General features: G+C 37.5%; 1 long non-coding RNA gene and 1 other non-coding gene across 3 annotated transcripts; both read right to left on the bottom strand.

Annotated features, from left to right (window-relative positions):
- Nucleotides 1-326: 326 nt before the first annotated feature.
- On the bottom strand, nt 327-1552 carry LOC141660768 (uncharacterized). 2 transcript variants are annotated; one of them, XR_012549883.1, is made up of 2 exons: nt 778-1552; nt 327-604 (listed from the first exon to the last, which is right to left on the bottom strand). It is a non-coding gene; the product is annotated as an uncharacterized LOC141660768 (long non-coding RNA). The 2 variants fall into 2 exon arrangements; XR_012549884.1 differs by having other exon boundaries at nt 1103-1552.
- A 9102-nt stretch (nt 1553-10654) lies between these two features.
- On the bottom strand, nt 10655-10761 carry LOC141680855 (small nucleolar RNA R71). The gene has a single exon (XR_012558433.1). It is a non-coding gene; the product is annotated as a small nucleolar RNA R71 (small nucleolar RNA).
- Nucleotides 10762-13943: the final 3182 nt, after the last annotated feature.

Here is a 13943-nt window from a genome sequence, read left to right as displayed (position 1 = left end):
ACACCTTACCCTTAATAACACCAAAAATATGTTGAAAAATATGTTGGAATAGACTCTTTTGTAACACCATATTTGCTATTATAACACTCAATTCAATCTTTTGGTCACATTTTTATATCTTATTGTAACATTCTTTTTTAACATTCTGGTATTTTTTTTTTGGTAAATGAGGTCTAAGCCTCGTAAATTATATAAAAGAGAAAGAATTTACATGAGTCAATTCTCAAAATTTCTCTTAGAACAGGCTCTAAGAAAAACAAAAAAAAACAAAAAACAAAAATAAATTACATCAAAAATCAAACCTAACTTAAAATAAGAAAGACAAAGCTAAAAGACTTAACCAAAAAGGCCACTAACAATCTAAAAACAAACACCTGCTCACCATCTCCAAAAAAGAGAGCCCAAAGACATCCCTGGCCCAAATGGCCCAACAGCAACCAAAAGAAAAAGTCTTCCCTGATCCACTCAAATTTGAACAGAAGAAAAGAAAAGACCACAAAAATACTACTGCTCTCGGGATACACACAAACCCAGATGAACAGTCCACTCGAACCCTTGCAACAGCATAAATCAAGCAAAAATGAAGCAAAAACTGCATCAGCCCCTGTAAACAAACATTTAAACAAAATCAGTATTGCAGGGAGGCTGCGAAACCAAGTGCATCAGCAAAACAAGATAAAAAAAGTAATTCACTCAACTAATACAACTTATAATGATTATGGAGCCGTTAACTTGACTAATTACAGATATTATGAAGTAACCAAACATACTGCATACATCATCAGAAAGTTACTGAACCGTAACAGCCATACTAATATGCAAAATTTAGAATTCCTTGCTCTCATTCAAGAAGATCATGTATAAGAACATAAGAACTCATCCTCTGACTTTGATTTATGCCTGTCAAATAATTAAACTGAGTTATATCTGTACATATATAATGCAGTTGGCATAGCATCAGATATGCAGTTGGTGTACAGCCTAAATTCATGATATGGATTAAAAAATTTGTAAGATACAACAAATTTATGGTTTACAACAGATCATTGGCTTACTTAAATAACCAATTTGGCTCTAAAGACATGCAATATAAATCAATTACCGATACGAAGGCAGAGCTTTAACATATACCATCTTTGTCCTGGCGTCCCCTATATGCGTCCCAAAAAAGAAGAAGGCGTATACTATCAGCAAACCCTTTATATGCAGCCCTACATTTTTTTCGAAAATTGATAATTATTATTGTTAAGCATTACAATTTACATGAGGTTACTCAAAGGAAAACATGTATGTAATTTCTACCGGTATTGAAGAGAAATTGTGAAACTAATCCAGACCAGATATTGCTCTTTCCACCTAACTAAATAAATTAAATCTCTAATGAACAGACTAATGATTTATTTCTACAGGCAAGATTTGGTTCAGAGTAACTTCACACCACCAAGTTTATCAATAAATGCAGGGTTGAGCTTATATATACCAATGTAATGAGTTTATATATACCAATGCCTATTTAATTAAAACTCACTTCTTATTCTTCCGTCCGCGTATTTAATGAAACTTTTTCTCCAGTTGCAAGACTTGAAGCAATAAGGATTTTTCTTGCATTTGCTGCACATTCAAATTTTAAAGTATATCAAATGGATGTCAAGAGTGCTTTCCTCAATGGTGAGTTGGAAGAAGAAGTATATGTGCAACATCCACCTGACTTTGAAGATCCAGAATTTCCAAATTTTGTATAAAGTTACTCAAGGCTCTCTATGGACTAAAACAAGCACCTAGAGCCTGGTATGACACACTGTCAGATTATTACTAAAACATGATTTCAGTAGAGGAACAATGGACAAGACTCTCTTCTACAAGAAGCATGGTGATGATATGATCCTAGTTCAGATTTATGTGGATGATATTATCTTTGGTTCTATAAATGAAAAGCTTTGTCAAAGATTCTCCAAGCTTATGCAGAGTGAATATGAAATCAGTATGATGGGGGAATTGAGTTACTTTCTTGGACTTTAAGTCAGTCAAAGAAGTGATGGAATCTTCATCATCCAAACTAAGTATGTCAAAGATTTATTGAAAAAGTTTGGTATGGTTGATTGTTCACCTGCATCTACACCTATGTCTACAGCTACAAAGTTAGATGAAGATGAAAAGGGCAAATGTATAGATATTTCTAGCTATAGAGGAATGATTGGATCTTTGCTGTACTTAACTGCAAGTAGACCTGACATCATATTTGCTACATATCTGTGAGCAAGATTTCAAGCCAATCCAAAGAAATCACATTTGATGGCTGTGAAGAGGATTTTCAGATACTTGAAGGGGACTCCAAACTTGGGATTGTGGTATCCTAAGGGAACTGGTTTTGAAGGTTTTAGATACACAGATGCAGATTTTGCTGGATGCAGGGTTGACAGAAAGAGCACTAGTGGGAGCTGTCAATTTCTTGAACAAAGACTTGTGTCCTGGTATAGCAAGAAACAACAATATGTATCAACTTCTATAGCTGAAGCTGAATACAAAGCTGCTGGAAGTTGTTATGCTCAAGTGCTTTGAATTCAAAATCAACTAATGGACTATGGTCTAGAGTTACACAAAATTCCAATTATGTATGACAATACTAGTTCTATATCTATTATGGCTAATCCAATTAATCATTCTAGAACAAAGCACATTGATGTAAGGTACCATTTTATTAGAGAACATACTGTAAATGGTTCCATTGATCTCATTTTTGTTCCAACAGAAAAACAATTAGCTGACATTTTTACTAAACCTTTGGATGAAGCAACTTTCACTAGACTTGTAGGTGAAACTGGAATGTTAAATTCTTCATCCTAAGGCAAGAACTCAGCTAATGTTTTGCAGCAGATTAATTTCTAGTAAATTAAAATTAATTTGATTTAATTGGAAATTAACTGAAATATGGATTATAAATATTTCAGAAATCTCTGCATATTTATTATTCAAAATTCAAAGATTTAGCTTGGAATTTTTTAATTCTAAGAAAAATGTCTAAAGTTTGATTTGCATTTTCAATATGTAAAATTAGCACAAGGCAGAATCAAAGTAATCAAAAGTATATAGAAAACTGAGTTCTCGATAAGTCTAATCGACTTATCGCTAAATTATTTTAAGACTTCTCGAGTGAGTTCTCGATAAGTCAATTTTCTGACTTCTCGAGGGACTTCTTGATAAGATTTATTATGACTTATCGATAAGTCATTCTAGAGTTCTCTATAAGTGTTAACTCATAGTGTTCTCTACAAGTATATTGTTAGACTTATAAATAACTCAGAACTGAGATAATTTAATTCAATAAATTGTTTTAGTAAAATACTTTTGACAAAATCATTCTGATGTTATTTTGATTTATTCAAATGAAAATCGGAAACAATTCAGTCCATTTAAGACAAACTGGGTATTTATTTGACATCCCGACAAGTCATTTTTTAGTTCTCGATAAGAGTCAGGAAAATGACATATCGATATGTATTTATTTTATTAAAATGACTTCTCGATAAGCAAACTCTAAACGTTTATTTTGAGTTCTCGATAAGTCATTTACCTTTTACTATAAATACCCAGGCATCTCGACATACACATCCTTACGCTTTCGAGAACTCTAAGTGACCTAATTTTCAAATCCAAACTGATTTCTCTCTTGTCTCAAGCTCTTTCTCTCTCATTTTCTTACCCATTCTTTCTTACTCAACAACAATGGCACTCAACAATGTTAGAGTTGATATCTACAAGAATGGAACTAACTACCTTGCTTTCACTGATGCTAACCAGGCCCCTGATTCTTTCAAGGGGTTTGTTAATTTTTTGTCTGAATCATATCTTTCAGGTGCTTTAACTGCTAACCCAATCTTGTACCTGAATGTCTTGCATGAGTTCTGGACAACAGCTGTAGTAAGGACAAATATGCATGACAACTCTGTATCTATTGTGCTGACTTGCTGAATTGGAGGCCAACAAATAGAGTTCAATGAGCTAGATGTGAATGCAGCTTTGGGTGTTTTAACTGAAAATCTGGTGGAGGTGCCAAAACAGGATAAACTAGCTGATCAGTTCATGGATTTCATAAACTATGATGGAAGAATTAATCTAACAAGTCTGAACAGAATAAACATGAGAAAGGAATGGTCTTTCTAGTTTTATTCTATAGTGAAGGCCTTCACCTACAGAAATACATGATATGATAATATATCAAGTGTGGTACAGAAGCCGGTGTTCTCCATAGCCCATAACAGACACTTGAATGTTGGTATATTGATCCTGGAGAACTTGCCACCAGGCTCACAATGCCCCTAGCTGTAAGAGGTAAGGAAATTTTCTTTCCTAGGTTTATCATGTCTACTTTAAATCATAAAGTTTCAGACATTCATTTACTTAATGGTATAGATAATACAAAAATAGGCAATTGTAAACAAGTGTCCAAATTATATTTGGCTCACTAACTACAAAAAATAAGGTGCAGGTAGGTCTTAAATTAACTCCATTCATATTGGAGAAATTTAGGACTTATCCCTATCCTATGCCTGACATGAGGTCTAATGTAAGTCAATCTAGTGCAGTAATGGTCCCTGAACCTGTGAAAGTACAAACACAGGAACATCAGCAGGGACCTTCCAGTACTGAGACCCCTTCTTCTATACCAATAGCTGCTAGGAAGCCAACCACTTAATCCTTTGAAAAGGGTGAAGTGAGTAAAAAGAAGAGAAAGCAGGTACCTTTACCAATTATCAATGAGACTGGTAAGGATGACAAACAAGTAGAGTCTACCTTGGTCAAGAAACCAAAGAAGGCTAAAAACTTGGAGCTAACCACTCATGCCACCTCTGCATCCTCTCAAAAGGATGCAGTTGTAAAAGAGGGACAAAAATAGGCTTTAGGGGCATCCTCTCAACAGGGTGTCTCTATTGGAAAGAGCACCGTCCCTGGTGCTTTGTAAAGAGTCTGCACCATCATTTGAACACATTCAAGTGTATAAAAGAAGGAATAAGGATGTCACACACAAGGAGAGCACATTACTTGAAGCTCCCTCTTTTCTTCGGGGGGAGCTGCCAACACTCCAATCTGAGATTCAAACTTTGATTTCTAAAATTTCTTCATCTTATAATCAAACACTTGAATCTAATTCTCAAGCATTGCTAACTTCAAGTGACATGGTTCAAGAAACTGTGATCACCACCCAAACACCAAATCTAGATGGGGAGAGGCTAATAGCTGGGGTAGACCTTGATGACACCATCACAAACATGAGAGATCCATCAGTTATTATGGAAGACCCCATGGTAGTTACAGATGCACCTTTATGTGCAAATCATCCTTCACAGGCTGCAAGGTTTGAGGGTAGTACTCATGAGGGGGATCTATCTAAATTCTCTCCAATTTAATTAGAGTTTCCTGTAATAGGAACAACTCCCCTAAAAACCCTAGCTTCAAATTGCACTAACAATTGAAGCTAGGAGTTCAATTGCCAATTATCCTGCTATATGGGAGGCAAGTTTAGTACATTCAAGTGCAAACTCACTACAAAATGAGCAAGGCTTTAAGGCTAGAGTACATGACAGTAACCTAGCTAACTCTCTTCCAAATCAAATGGAGGTTCCCATATTAAGTGAGGAACAACAAACTGTCAAAACCACAGAGCAATCTGTGAGTCAAACCGTGACCTCAGTCACAGGTGGTTCTAATCCATCAAATCAACCTTCTACTTCTCAACCACAACAACACCTAATCTCCCAATGTTACAGGCAGCTGAAGCTCAACCAACAACTATAGATGATCTTCTAGTTGATCAGTTATCTGTACTTGCTTAAATCTCTCAACAACCATTGACTTCAGATATGTCTAACCAGGATTATCAGGCCATAATGCTCACATATCAGACAGAGGTCCAAGAACAACAAGCTAAAATTGTTAATGAAGCTGAGCAGGATGGCAACTGTGATGCTTGGCTAAACAAGGACTCCAGTCTTGAGATGGAAGCTATTTTGGCTAAATTCAGGGAAGATTATTTGACCATACTGGGAAGAAATGCAAAAGTTTTAACTCTTGAGGAATTCTGTGATGCAGTTAATGAGGTTCATAAAGCTCAACTCAAAGCTTTTCTTCTGTTTGGTAAAGCAATAGAAATTAAATTAACTGGCCATGAAGACAAGATTAGGAAGCTAGTAAGAGAAAAGATGGATGAAATTATTTCTTCTCAAGTCACAATCAGCTCCAAATTCCAACATTTTGCTGATCAAATGGCAAGAGTTGATCTGACTTCTCTAGAAAAGGATGTCAAAAATCTCAGACAATCCTTCATAGCCTTGCATGAGGTGGTTCAACAACATATTGTTAACTCCAATGATCAATTGAACCAGCTTCATCAAAGTAGGTATGAGGCTTCTACATTGCTCATAGAAGGGATCAAGCAGGATGTTCAAGACACCTTTGGAACCTCTCTTCCATCTACTTCTCAACAACCAATCTCTACCTCAACAAATTCTACAAGGATCAAGTTTCAACTTTGCAGTCCTCCAATGACTCACTCACAGCTCAAGTGCAAGCTCTCACTACACTAGTGCAGAGTCAACAAGCAGATATACAGATCTTGGTGGACTCCCATAAGCATTTACAAATGCAAAATTATGTGGTTTTGGGAGCTATCATGGGCAAGCTCAATATTCCATTGCCTGCACTTCCTGAGACTGTGAGGCCAGAAATTCCAACTCCCCTACTCATGCCTGTTCCTAAGACTAAGGGGGAGATAGAAGCTAGGATTCAACAATTTGGGGATGCTGGTAAATCAAAGGAGCGTGGTCAAAGTTCTTCAAAAGCTCAACTATCTAAAGATGTTGGAAAGAAAAGACTTCTAAAAGCTGCAGAAGGACCTTATCAAGATCAAGAATTCAATGAACTTCTACCAGGCTTGATGGTGTCTCTCCACAACAACTACATCACTTAAAAAAGAGCATTGGCCAACAACATCAACTTTTTTAAAGCGGTGATTGTCAAGATTGATAACTTTCTGGAGAAAAGGATTGTAGGTAATTTGAATGACAGTGGACTAGACAGATGTCTACAGGTTTCTCTCTCTCATATTCAGAAATTGAGAGCATCTGAGCTGGATGTAGTGATTGACAAATTACATACAGTCATTTCAAAGGACACATAATTGCTACATGAACTCAAGAAGGCTCAGATAGATGGTTTTCCTGAGGCCTATCTCTATCCAAGCAAGGGTGTTGCCTACATCTGTCCTTCAACTAAAAGATGCAAACTCTTCACTGTTCCTAAAAATTATGTTAGAGGAAATATGAGGCTAATTATGACTCTTTAATCTGATCTAAAATGCAAGAAGTATAAGAAATCTGAAGATGAAGAGATGATCAGAATTCGTGACGCATACCTTGTGAATGTTGATACCATGATCCCAAACCTACGATATAACTTAAAGGATGACAAGGATGATGATGAGCATAAGCAAGATGATCAACCACCTTCTGGCTCAAATCCAAGTCAAACCTTTAGAGCAACTGGCAGCAAAGATAAGAAGCAGGATGAGAAGAAGCAAGATGAGAAGAAGACAGGGGAAGAGAGAAGAAGAAAGAAGAAGGAAGACACCTCAGAACCACAAAAGCGATCCCTACCAATCAAAATCAACCAAGCTCAACCCTCTAAGCGAACAAACTCAAATACTAAACCACCTCAAACCTCAAAGCCCAAATTCTTGCAAAAAAAACTGCCAATACCTTACTGAAAATACCAATCACTTCAAGCCAAACATCTTTAAAGAAAATCTCAAACCTACCTTTTGTAAAGCCACCAACCAAAATTCATTACAAATCTGTTGGGAGAACATCAAAGAAACTGCAAGTAACTGAGAGGGCCATCTGGAACTGTTTCAATCAAAGTGATTTTCTACCTCTAAACTGGTGCATCTCAGATGAAGACTACTTTCAAAAATTAGCCGAAGAAATGGTTAGAGTTTGGGTTGTAACACTAAGGGAAGTAAGAATCTACTTTCAAGTTGGATCCTTCACATTTCTTAGCAGCAACTTAATGGACACATCTTCACCCACAGAGATCAATAGAGTGACAAGTTTACTGAAGGATAAGGATACTGCAACCAAGGCACGGAGATCTGTTTTCGCTGAATGGTTGGTAGAAAGGGAAGAAAGAAGAGTAAGAAACAAGGTTGAAAGTGAGGAGAGGAAAAGAAAGTATATGGAGGAGATAGATATGTATATACAAAAATCTGAAGATCTCAAGGCAAAGGGGATGATCAGAGTTACCAAGGATGGACAATTTCTAAATGTCAAAGCTGGAAGATTCTCAAAATGTTGGGTTGATTTATTGAGTGGTTATCCTTTACCTGACAAACTCAAACTTGCAGAAGCTCTAAGAGGGACACCAATCCTAGAGAAATTGGAAATACTTGTAAAGTTAAAGGAACTATTAGAGAAGAAACAGGAGATGAGATATTTGTCTGATGTATGTATCTGTCAAACTCAAGAAATCACCTAATGTATAAATATTGTATTTCTGTCAATTAGTTTATGTAAAGTTTTATTGTTCATTGTAGCTTGGGGTTAGTCTTATTAATATGCATGAATTTATGATAAGAAATCTTCTCAAAAATTGGGGGTGATAAGTGGATTTTATATCCATTTAGAACGCTTCATATCAGCTTAAGTTGATAATTTAACGTCAAGTATGTGGTGTTTTTAATGCATTTTATGTTGAGTATGTGCAAGGCTTTAGTTGGAGGAAGGAATGGACTTCTATATGCTTTTATGTTGATAAGAGATTAGGAATTGAAGTGTGAGTGCTTGCGAGAAGATCAGAACGAGAAACAACAAATCTGCAGAAAATTTCCAGAAGCCAAGCGCGCCCGCGCTTGACTTAGGCGTGCCCGCGCCCTATTTTCCAGAAGCAGAGCGCGCCCGCACTCCATACAGGCGAGCCCGCGCTAGGTCGGGCAGACAGAATCCTGATTTTAGTACGTTTTGGATATTATGAGCGGCCAAGTCAACCAGGAGCATATAAATAAAGAAAAGGAGATGAATTAAACAACAAGGAAAAACAAAGGGAGAACTCTGGAAACCAAAAACACACAAGACGGCTAAGAAGAAGAAGATTTAGTTCTATATCGTTCTTCTGTATTCTTCTAATTAGGCGATACTTTGGATGCTTATTTCGGATTTGTTTTCTAGACCTTAATACTTTATTATTCTTTTGTAGTATTCAGAACCTTATTACTATCATGTTTTCATTGGAAACCATGATGACGAGCCGTTCAATTATGAACTATTTGTTATCGTGGGATTCTTACAGATTTATTTATGGAGTTTAGTAGTTGATTGCCTAAAGTTTTCAGTGTGTGATGAATTATTGATTTCCTAGTATTGTTGTGCTTAATCTTCTTGGATGCGAAGCTAACATCTAAGTTGTATTGTTAATCTTTATTGAATGCGAAAGTGGATATAGGGGTTTAGAACTTGCCATGCTAGCATAGGTTTATGGATGTTTTAACATGCATAATTCGTAGTATAATTTTAGCCATCTCACGCTGCCCTATGTAATCTTAATGGATAACTTTCTCTTAAACCGTTATGTTTTCAAATCTTATAGACATATAGGGTCTAAACATAATTGGTATCTGCCTAGCTTCTATCTGAATTGTGGATGCTGAGTAGTTAGGTACACCTATATTGAAAGATAGCGTGTACTAAATTAGTGTTATCTAATTTGTTATCATAACCATCACATACTATGATTAAAGGCATAAACTCTGAACGAAGTATTCAATGAAGTTAGAATCCCATGTTTTTATTTCATATAAGTAACTTGATTTTTAATCTCGTAGTTAATTCATTCTAGCATAATTACTTTGGATAATCAAACTCAATTTGATACTTGTCTTAGCAGTGAATACTCATCATACATTGTTGCGTAGGTGCACATTCTGAATTAAATCAATCTATGTGGGAATGAACTAAACTTAATCTTATACTGCTTTTGACCGCGTACACTTGCGTGTTTTTGTGCGAACAAGTTTTTGGCGCCGTTGTCGGGGATCAGTGTTAAATTTAGTTTATGTGCTTGTCATCAGTGGTCGTTAAAGTTCACCGACTCAAAATTAGTTTTCTTACCAATTTTACTTTGCTTGTGTGTTTTAGGTATTCGAGCGAGCGTGTATGTGAACACGTTCTTAATCTCGTAAGGACACATTAAAAGAAGTAGAAACAGAAGTGATTATTGCAATGGGAGAACCAGCAGCAGAAACGAAAGCATTGAAGGATTATTCTCAACCGAAAATCAATGACATTCAGTCTGGCATTGTCAGACCAGCCATTGCAGCTAATACCTTTGAAATCAAGCCTGACACGATTCAAATGGTACAGAATTCAGTCCAGTTTGGTGGAGCTCCAACGGAAGATCCCAATATGCACATTAGGGATTTCATCGAGATTTGCGACACCTTCAAGTTCAATGGTGTTTCGGAAGATGCTGAGAAACTGAGACTTTCCCATTTTCTCTGAGGGATAAAGCTAAGAGGTGGTTGCACTCTCTACCAGCAGGTTCTATTGCGACATGGGAGGATCTTACTCAGAAATTTCTTACTAAATTCTTCCCTATGGCAAAAACAGCTGTAATCAGGAATGCTCTTACCCAATTTGTACAACAATCGGGAGAATCTTTATGTGAAGCTTGGGAGCGCTACAAGGAGATGCTTAGAAAGTGTCCTCATCATGGAATGCCTAATTGGATGGTAATAAATTGCTTCTATAACGGGTTGGGAGCACAGTCGAGACTCATGCTAGATGCAGCATCAGGTGGAACCTTATAGGCTAAGAGCTATGAGGAAGCTTATGAGCTAATTGAAATGATGGCTGCTAATGAATATCAAAACCCAACTCAGAGACTACCATAAGGCAAGGTAGCAGGAATTTTAGAGGTGGATACAGCTACGGCTATAGCGGCATAGCTTAAAGTGGATTATCTGGCTAAGTATGGAGTTCATCAGATAACAAGTGTTTGTGAACTGTGTACAGGTGCACATGCGACGAATCAATGTGCTATATCTAGCGAGTCAGCACAGTTTGTGAGCAATTTTCAAACATCACAAAAACCATTTCCTGCCACTTATCATCCTAAAAACCGAAACCATCCTAATTTTAGTTGGAGCAATAATCCGAGTGGTATGCAACATCCACAACATCCTTATCAGCAGTTTGGATCCAAGCCATCTAACCCTCCTGGTTTTAAAAAATAGTATGCACCAAGGCAACAATTTCAACCACCGATAATGCAACAACAATATTATGGAAGTGCCGGTCAATCTGCTAATGAAAAATCTGAATTGGAGGAATTGAGGCTAATGTGTAAAAGCCAAGTGGTTTCGATCAAAACTTTGGAGAATCAAATAGGACAAATTGATAATGTGTTGCTGAATCGACCACAAAGAACTCTTCCTAGTGATACAGAAGCTAACCCAGGCAAGAGGGAAGTTAAAGAACAGTTGAAAGCAATCACTTTGAGGTCTGGAAAGGTCCCTAACCATCAAAATTCAGAATCTGAAAATTTTCGACAGAAGCCAAGCGCGCCCGCGCTCCATATAGGCGCGCTCGCGCCTGTCCTTTACTAGAAATTGTAAATGTTGATGATGCAGCTGATCAGAAGGATGGAGAAGTGGAAACGAAGAAAAATTCTGCTGAACGCATTATTTCTGAGCAGAATACAGGAGACAAACAGGTCTATCCACCTCCTCCATATCCTAAAAGACTTCAGAAGCAGAAGTTCGGCAAATAATTTCCCAAGTTTCTAGAGGTTTTCAAGAAATTGAATATTAACATACCTTTAGCGGAAACTCTGGAGAAGATGTCGATCTATGCTAAGTTCATGAAGGGTATTCTATCTTGGAAGTTGAAACTTGAAGAGTTGGAAACCGTTGCTCTAACGGAAAAGTGCAGTACGGTGCTGCAACAGAAACTGCCTCCTAAACTTAAAGATCCAGGAAGTTTCACGATACCATGCACCATTGGCGAGTTATCTTTCAACGAGTGTTTGTGTGACTTGGGAGCTAGCATCAATCTGATGCCATTGTATGCCTTCAGGAAACTTGGTCTGCCTGATCCAAAACCTACAAACACGTCCTTACAACTGGCTGATCGGTCCATCACTTATCTGCAAGGTATATTGAAGGATGTCTTGGTTAAGGTGGATAAACTCATCTTCCCTGCGGATTTTGTCAAACTAGACTTTGCGGAGGATAAAAAGATTCCTATTATCTTGGGAAGACCATTCTTAGCTACAGGATGAACTTTGATCGATGTGCAAAAGGGAGAACTTACAATGAGGGTTCAGAATCAGGATGTCACTTTTAATGTCTTCAACACAATGAAATTCCCCACAGATGAAGAGAAGTGCTATAAAGTCGAGCTGGTCGATATCTTAGAGAGAGCCTTAACAGGGGAATCTGCTAGTGAAGATGAAGAAGAGGCAGAACAACTTCAGTTTTTGAATGCATCCCTGTGGAAGAGGAAGTTGGATTTGCCATTCGAGTCTCTTGCATTAGCAGAGCTGAAAAATTCTCAGGAGCGTCTTAAATAATCTATTGAAGAAGCTCTCATATTTGAGCTCAAACCACTGCCTGATCACTTGAGGTATGTTTTTTAGGTGATGCATCTACTTTACCTATTATTATTGCATCTGACCTTTCAGGTAGTGATGAAGACAAGCTCTTGCGAATTTTGAAACAGTTTAAATCAACAATCGGGTGGATTATAGCAGATATCAAGGGAACCAGCCCTTCCTATTGTATGCATAAAATTCTGCTTGAGGAAGGAAGTAAACCTACCATTGAACATCAGAGAAGACTCAATCCTATCATGAAAGAGGTGGTGAAGAAAGAAATTCTTAAATGGCTGGATGCAGGGATCATTTATCCTATTTCAGACAGTTCATGGGTGAGCCCGGTGCAGTGTGTGCCTAAGAAAGGAGCCATTATAGTTGTGGATAATGAGAAGAACGAGCTCATCCCTACTCGGACAATCACGGGGTGGAGAGTATGCATGGATTATCGGAAGCTGAATAAATCCACCAGGAAGAATCATTTTCCGCTTCCATTCATCGATCAAATGCTTGACAGGTTAGCTGGTTATGAGTATTATTTCCCTTTGGATGGGTACTCAGGCTATAATCAGATTTGCATTGCCCCAGAAGATCAGGAGAAGACCACTTTTATTTGTCATTTTGGCACTTTCGCTTTTCGTCGAATTTCTTTCGGGCTCTATGGAGCACCTGCTACTTTTCAGAGATGCATGATGGCCATATTCTCTAACATGATTGGTATTAATGTGGAGGTATTCATGGATGACTTTTCTATTTTTGGGTCTTCTTATGATGAGTGTTTGCATAATCTGGACTTGGTGCTGAAAAGGTGTGTTGAGACCAATCTGGTGCTTAACTGGGAAAAATATCACTTCATGGTGCAACATGGTATCATTCCAAAACATAAGGTATCTAGAAATGGGCTGAAAGTGGATAAGGCGAAGGTGGGGGTTATTGAAAATCTTCCTCCACCAATCTCAGTTAAAGGAATCCGCAGTTTTCTTCGTCATACGGGTTTTTATCGACGATTCATTAAAGAATTCTTCAAAATATCTAAACCCTTGTGCAATTTATTGGAGAAGGATGTTCCCTTCAAGTTTGATGAATAATGTTTAGCTTCTTTTGATACTTTGAAAAAGAGTTTGACTACAGCACCTGTTATTACTGCACCTGATTGGGATGATCCCTTCGAGATGATGTGTGATGCTAGCGACTTTGCAGTTGGAGCTGTTCTTGGTCCGAGAAAGAAGAACATGTTCCACGTGGTTTACTATGCTAGTAAAACCCTCAATGGTGCCCATATGAATTACACTACTATGGAGAAGGAG

This window comes from Apium graveolens, chromosome 1 (genome assembly GCF_009905375.1).
Source record: "Apium graveolens cultivar Ventura chromosome 1, ASM990537v1, whole genome shotgun sequence".
NCBI lineage: Eukaryota > Viridiplantae > Streptophyta > Magnoliopsida > Apiales > Apiaceae > Apium > Apium graveolens.
This window is presented reverse-complemented; position numbering and strand designations above follow the sequence as displayed.